Raw genomic sequence first — 7,958 nt, 5'->3', positions numbered from 1 at the left:
ACTCCACTACAATTTTACTACTATTTAATACATTTTAGTACTATTTTACTCCACTACTATTTGAAAATGTCAGTTACTAGTTTTAGATTAGATTTAGATTATTATGACAAAACATACATTAACCGCTTCAGCCCTATATACTAGTCCTTACCCGTTCTACAGCAAATGATGTTCAGTGTGGGTAATCTATCTAATCTAGACCCGGAAGCCGTCCCAACATGCATTTCACTGGTGACCCGGAAGTGGACAGACATACAACGACCGAGCAAAATAGACAGCGGGCGAGTGATTGCTAAATTATATATATATATATATATATATATATATATATATATATATATATATATATACACACAGGGCCGGATCTACCATATGGGCATTTTGGGCACGTGCCCAGGGGCCCCTTACATATTTTTTTTTTTTTTCTTTAGCTCCACTGGAATTTTCCCTGCTAATCCAAATGAAATAAATGGTGTCTAAAAAGATTAGTGTTTTATTGTTAGTGAGAAGGCAGCTGAAAAGTGCAATTTTGTGTAAAACAGCAACAATGCGCTAGATGTTGCGCTGTTGTTCAAGGTGGGTGGGCCCACTGGGCTGTGTGAGGTTGATCCCTGGAGGAGCTGTTTGTGAGAAATGTTCTGCTGGACGCTGCATCTGAACAGAGGACCTAATGAAGACAGACAGGCTGCTGTTGCCGTGGGAGACAAAGTCTACTCATTTCGAGGGTGCTGTGACGTCAACAAGGATCAGATTGGTGTTCACGTCTTCAACACAGTGGCTTTATGCTGGACGGAGTTGACCCCAGAGACTACTGGAAGAGGAGAATGTCAACTTGAAGTTCCATCCAATCGGTGGGGACACACAGCTGTGATGATAGATTATATCGTCTACATCTGGGGGGGTTATAATTGCGACACAGCAAGGCACTGTAATGTTCTTTATGCATTTGATGTGGACACCCACAGATGGTTCAAGACCAAGGTTTCTGGAACTGTTCCAGAGGCGAGGAGCAGCCACTCAGCCTGTGTTTTGGGGACGGTCATGTTTATCCATGGAGGATGTAGACTTGGGACTGGAGACTATAATGACTGCATGTACAAGATGGACACTACCACAATGGTCTGGTCTTTAATTAACAGCAGAGGCACTCCATCTCCTGCTTCATCACTCCACTCTGCCACCATCATTGGGACAAGGATGTTTGTATTTGGGGGAGGAGCCACCAACGTTACCAACATCATCAGTCTGTTTGACACAGAGACCAACCTCTGGCTGAGAACACCTTCTGCACATCTTCTTCAGCCTTTACCTACAATGGAGATCTGTACATATTTGGTGGTAGCAAATGGAACCAGAACTTCACTGATCTGTGGAAATTCAGTCCAGAGACCCTTTGGAAGAAAATTGAGCCCAGAGGGAATGGCCCATGTTCAACATATAGGATGTGCTGTTGCATGGTGGGAGATCGCATCATCCTCTTTGGATCATTGGACAGACCTGATGAACTGCATGTCTTGGACTTAAATCCTAGTCTTAAGACGTTGTGCAAACTAGCGGTTATTCAGCACAATCTGAAGCAGTCTGGACTCCCACACAACATCAAGTGGGAACTGGCAGCCATGACTAACAGCAGCAACAGGAAGTAGGAAATACTGTTCCTGAAGAAACAGGGTGGGCTCGAGGAGCTATAAGAACAGCAGACAATGGATATCCAAGCTAATTCATGCCTCTGGACTTTAATTAACACCAGAGGCACTCCACCTCCTGCTTCATCACACCACTCTGCCACCATCATCAGGGCAAATATGTTTGTATTTGGGGTAGGAGCCGCCGCCTGCAACAACATCCTCAGAGTGTTTGACACAGAGACCAACCTCTGAGGCTGAGAACACCTTCTGCACAGCTTCTTCCTGAAGAACGCTGGGGTCATTCAGCCTTTACCTACAATGGAGAGGTGTACATATTTGGTGGTCGCAAAGGGTACCAGAACTTCACTGATCTGGAAATTCAGTCCAGAGACCCTCTGGAAGAAAGTTGAGCCCAGAGGGAAAGGCCCATGTTCAACACATAGGTTGGTTAGCCGATTTGCTCGTCTACATATAAGGGCCGTATCTACGATATGGGCACTTTGGGCACGATATAGGAACGATTCTCTCTTTCCCTTTCTTACTGTATTTAATGTACCTGTGCAGACTAAGACTTGCACAGGTCCCATTCAGGACGGGAACCCCTTTTGGTGATTTAAGCATTCTGTTATACTTTAGGTATAGCAGAAGATACAAGCTCATAGCGCGGCACTCTCGCGCTATGAGCTTGTAGATCCTCTGCTATTCTTGAAAATGTTTTAACTCAAATCTTTGCTTCTGGGGGGGGGGGGTCCCTGGAACTACATATTTTCATATATGGCGGTCCGCAGCCAAATAAAGACAATTCTAGGGGTCCTTGTACAAAGGTTGAGCACCCACCCCCACTGACATAGAAACATAAAGGTTTTTCAGAATACTATTAGGATTTAGAAGCCTTTTTTTTCCTTTTTTTTTTCAGCCTCAGGTCTAAAACGGGATGAAGTACAACGTCAAACTTCGAACCTCAGGCACAATCGGGAGGTCAAAGGTCGGCGTGGCGCATGACAGAAAGGGGGAGAAATGTAATTTCTTTGAACCGTGCGTCGAACCGCGATGCAAACACGAGGCTAAAAAGCAGACGCAGATCGGCATGAGACGACGTGAAAGGGTTGCCCCGGGTCATACTCGCGCGATCGGCCTCATTGTCGGCCTTCCTCGATCCGCCCAAACCCCCCCCCCCCCCCCCCCAAAGTCTTTCACTATGAAGGTATAGGGGAGGCAACCTCTGCTCTTCTTAACCCCCCCCCCCCCCCCCCCCATCCCATCAATAACCCCACCCTCAGGGCCAGCTCAAGAGGAGAGAATAAGGGTCTAAGAGCATTCCTTCCCCGTGAAGACTTTCCCCCTTTACTACCTTTACTTTGATTTCACGCTCATTACAAGCCCCCCGTCCCCCAACCCCCCGTCCCCGTCCCCGTCCCCTGCGGGATATTTGGAGGGCAGGTGGCAGGGCGAGAGAGAAGAGAGGACCTCTCTCTCTCTCTCTCTCTGGATGGACGGATGGGGACAAACCCCCTCTTGCTCCGATGACCTCACGCACATAGTCTTTGAAGTGCCAAACAGGCCTTAAGACTAAAGGTTTACAGAGTGGATTTGTTTGTAAGGGCCAGGGGGGGATTCAAAGAGGATTTTGAATCCACAAAGCCATGGGGCTCAGGTTTCGGGGCCCACAAAGATCCCCCCCCCCCCCCCCCCCCCCTTGACTGTGACACGTGTCATAGATGATACAATACTGACCCCTAGTGGAATGTTTTACATATAGCCACTGAAAGTGTTTCTTTTCAGGAAGAGGGTGGGAAAAAATAAACCTGTGTTGTTCCAATGCAGTGCATGGTTCACAAATATCTTCGTGCCAAGGAAGGACCCCCAAATTGACACTCGATTTGGTTCCTATAACTATATCCATCATAGCTGGGGGGGGGGGGGTCCCCTGGAACTCCCTGGAGGACCCCGGGACCCCCATAGCTGGGGTCCTTCCAGTATTGTTTTTGGCAGCAAATTTTGGTTTTAGTTTTAGTCATTAGTCTCTTGAATAGTTTTCATTTAGTTTTAGTCACATGTCAGTCACCTGGAATGTTTTAGTGTTAGTCTAGTTTTAGTCGACTAAATGTCATAAGATTTTTGTCGAGTAAATCTACAGTTGATTTAGTCGACTAAAATGTATTTTGTCGGGCCTTGATGCCGTTGTAATGACAATCTACAAGCTTGTAGATCGGCTATTTTCAGCATGCAACCAAGTGTAAAATGACTTATACTGGATCTCGTCCACTAGTCCCTTCCTAACATTTTAGTCTAGTTTTTATTTGTTGACGATATTGTCAGTATATTTAGTCTTAGTTTTAGTCATCATAGCTTAGTTTCCATTTATGTTTTGTCAGTGGAAAAAGGTAGTCGACAAACATTTTTCGTCTTAGTTTTAGTCGACGAAAACAACACTGGGTCCTTCAGGGAGCCAACCGTATTAACACTTGGCTTGTGCGACAGCGTTCTATATTGCACAAGGAGGTCAAGGCATTCATGGATTAAAATAAACCTAAAACGTAGAAATATGGAGATAAGAGGTTTCTGCCCGACAGTAACGACAATTTAAGAATTAAAACAATTCACAGGACACCAAATAAAAAGTAGTGTATGTTTTTTTTTTATTGTTCATTGTTTTGCACATTATTGTTGCTCACTAACAACAAAGCATCATGAACGATATATAAAGCATTAGAATCTGACGGACATATTTCATGAATTCACTGCCACATAACACACACACACACACACACACACACACACACACACACACACACACACACACACACACACACACACACACACACACACACACACACACACACACACACACACACACACACACTGTTTGTATTTAGACTGCACATCCAGTAACCTCGCCTCACCAGGCCTTCCACCTCGGAGCAAAGCCTGGTCTCTGTTCCAAAAGTGCCGTGTGAACCGATCTGGAACGGATGATATCGTTACGTCATGTTGTAGTATTGTTTTATAGTCATCAGGATGATATCGTTACGTCATGTTGTAGTATTGTTTTGTAGTCATCAGGATGATATCGTTACGTCATGTTGTAGTATTGTTTTGTAGTCATCAGGATGATATCGTTACGTCATGTTGTATAGTATTGTTTTGTAGTCATCAGGATGATATCGTTACGTCATGTTGTAGTATTGTTTTGTAGTCATCAGGATGATATCGTTACGTCATGTTGTAGTATTGTTTTGTAGTCATCAGGATGATATCGTTACGTCATGTTGTAGTATTGTTTTGTAGTCATCAGGATGATATCGTTACGTCATGTTGTAGTATTGTTTTGTAGTCATCAGGATGATATCGTTACGTCATGTTGTATAGTATTGTTTTGTAGTCATCAGGATGATATCGTTACGTCATGTTGTAGTATTGTTTTGTAGTCGACACTCGACAGGCAGGAACAATCAAACGGAACTTCCTTTTCCCTCAAACCGGAAGAATAACAATAAAAGCTCTTGTATAGCCTGCAGCTTTTATTGAGAAAAATCGGTTTGAGATCCATCTCTCTCCCCATTTCCTGTCAGCCTACTGTCTGTCCCTCCATACAAAATATTAAATAAAGGTTAAAGCAAAAGAAAACATAAAAAATAAAATAGCCAATCTACATCGACACATTGTGAGCTTGTAGATTGTCTCTTTTAATTATTCAAAAATGTTTTTCAAAATAGTAGTAAAAGGAAAAGAAAAAGGCAGACGTTTAGCATGTTTAAGGGTTTAGCATGGACAAAAATACAGTCTCTCAGACCCCCTTTCCACCGGTTGGTTCCCAATGGGAATTGGTTCAGTTCTTTTTGGTTCTTAGTCCATGAGCCAGAGCTCCAAAATTGGTGGGAAAAAACTAGACCTATATTAAATTGTTTATAGGATCAATACAAGTAAATTAATACATGATAACCCTTCCACAGTAGTAGTAGCTTTTTCCTATTTTCTAGTATTTTGCATATTTTCCTACATGATGCCTCATTTGCATATTTAAAAATGTTAAATTTTGTAATACAATAAATCGTTGTCTTCGTGTAAGTAATCAACTGGGGAAGTTCCATGGTGATAACAATCTAATAATAGGTTTCGGCCACTCATAATTAACGTTCCAATTTTGGAGCTCTGGCTCATGGACTAAGAACCAAAAAGAACTGAACCGGTTCCCATTTGGGAACCAACCGGTGGAAAAGGGGCATCTGGTGTGTGCTCACACTGCGCAACAAGCATGGAATACGGATGTGTATATCACAGGAAACTCCCGTTAAACTTTCCAACAAACTCCGGTAAACTCCCAAATTGTACCATCAACACCTGTATATTACCGTATATTAACTGTATACCCGCTAAACTTGAGGTTTACGGGCAAAATGCAGTGCTCATAATTGCCCGTTAACTCCTCTTTTCACACAGTGTCACTGGTTCCTGTGTGAGAGGATGTATTCCTCCAACTGGATGTCGGTGAGAAGCATGAACCCTCCTCCCTGCTCCCTCAACGGGTCCAGAAGGCCCACCTTCCTGGCCGCGGGCTGTGTGCGAGGCCGCGTCTCCTCCCGGTTTGAGCAGGGAGGACTCCGGGGAGAGGGAGGAGGACGGTGTTCTCGGAGACCCGCGTCCCCTCCTCCGGTGCGAGGGCGTGGCGTAGCTCGGAGGACATGAGGGCCAGCCGTTGAAGGGACTCCCGTGCCACGCGATGATGTGCTTCTCGCGCTTTTACCTACAGTATATGGATAGGGGAGGGCGCAACGCTTAAATCAAAGTCATTGATTCAACTGATTATTTAAAATGTAAATATTCGATAATCGATCATTTAACCCATTTTGGGCAGGAACCCATTTTGGTGTTTTATGATTGGTTTTATGATTGGTGTCATGATTTAGAAGACATTTGTAGAATCGTCCTCGAAATGGGTTAATGAAAATAATAATTGATACTAAAGTAATCCATATAAATAATCGTAAAAAAGGAAATAATTCATAGTTGCAGCCCGTACTGAAGGATCTTGGCGGTTTCTGCAGGGCGCGCGGGGCGTTCTGATTGGGCGTGGTCGTCTCTGGTGGGTCCGGAGGCGGCGGCGGCGGCGGAGGGGGGGAGCCCCAGGCGACTCGCAGCCTGCCGTTGAGCTCCATGTTGAGGCCCGCCTCGTCCATCAGCTGGCCCTGGCGGACGGCGTTGACCCTGAGGGCGATCTGCGGGGTGGTCAGCGCCAGCGGGTGGTGAGGACCTCGCGCCTTCGCCCGCTCGAGCGCCGTGGAGGAGGCGTGACGACCGAGCTCTCCTCCTCCTCTGGCTGTGAAAAGGAGGCGCAGTGCAGATTCTGAAGTGGTGAAGGAGGTTCGCGACGACCTCTTGTGGCGTCTGTCCTGAGTTCAGACGGTTAGGTTTGTCTCTTTTGCTTATTTATGGTCACCGTTTGGCAGAAACCTCTCGTTGTACAACAGTGTGAGCTTGTAGATCGTCTATTTGTGCTACTTTAACCCATTTAACCCATTTAGGCCTGACGTCAAAATTTAAAAAAGAATCTTCAAAATCCTGACAGTTTTCTGAAAAACCTTATGTTTCTGTATCAGTGGTGCTCAATATTTCATGTCAAGGACCCCTAAAATGATATGTAATTAGTTAAAATGTTCACTCTGTAATAATATATATTCAAAGATTTGAGGCACATTTTCACGATTTTTCAAAAATAGCAGACCTACAAGCTCGTAGAGTGCCGCGCTACAACATGCAAACTAAATGAAAACTAAGCAATGATGACTAAAACTAAGACTAAATATGCTGACAATTGCATCAACGAATAAAAACTAGACTAAAATGTTAGAAAGGGACTAGTGGACAAGAGATCCAGTATAAGTAATTTTACACTTGGTTGCATGCTGAAAATAGATGATCTACAAGCTCACAACACGTTGCAGCGCGACGCGTTGTGAGCTTGTAGATCGGCTATTTTCAGCAAGTGTAAAAACAGTCATTACGACGCCATCAAGGCCCACCAAAATACATTTTAGTCGACTAAATCAACTGTAGATTTAGTCAACGAAAAGCCTATGATATTTAGTCGACTAAAACTAGACTAAAACATTCCAGGTGACTAAAAGGTGACTAGAACTGAATGAAAACTATTGAAGACACTATGACTAAAACCAAAATTTGCTGCCAAAAACAACACAGAGTTCTGGTAAACTCGGCCCTATAGCAACCAGACACCACGTGGACCCTATATTGTGATTCTGGATGTTGAAGTTGCCTACCTGAGCTGATGGTGGTGCAGGGTGGTGTGTGGCTGGTCCTGTTGCTCCGTGG

Source organism: Electrona antarctica (genome assembly GCF_951216825.1).
Source record: "Electrona antarctica genome assembly, contig: scaffold_32, whole genome shotgun sequence".
Taxonomy (NCBI): Eukaryota; Metazoa; Chordata; class Actinopteri; order Myctophiformes; family Myctophidae; genus Electrona; species Electrona antarctica.
The sequence above is the reverse complement of the archived record's forward strand: the minus strand, read 5'-3'. Positions refer to the sequence as shown.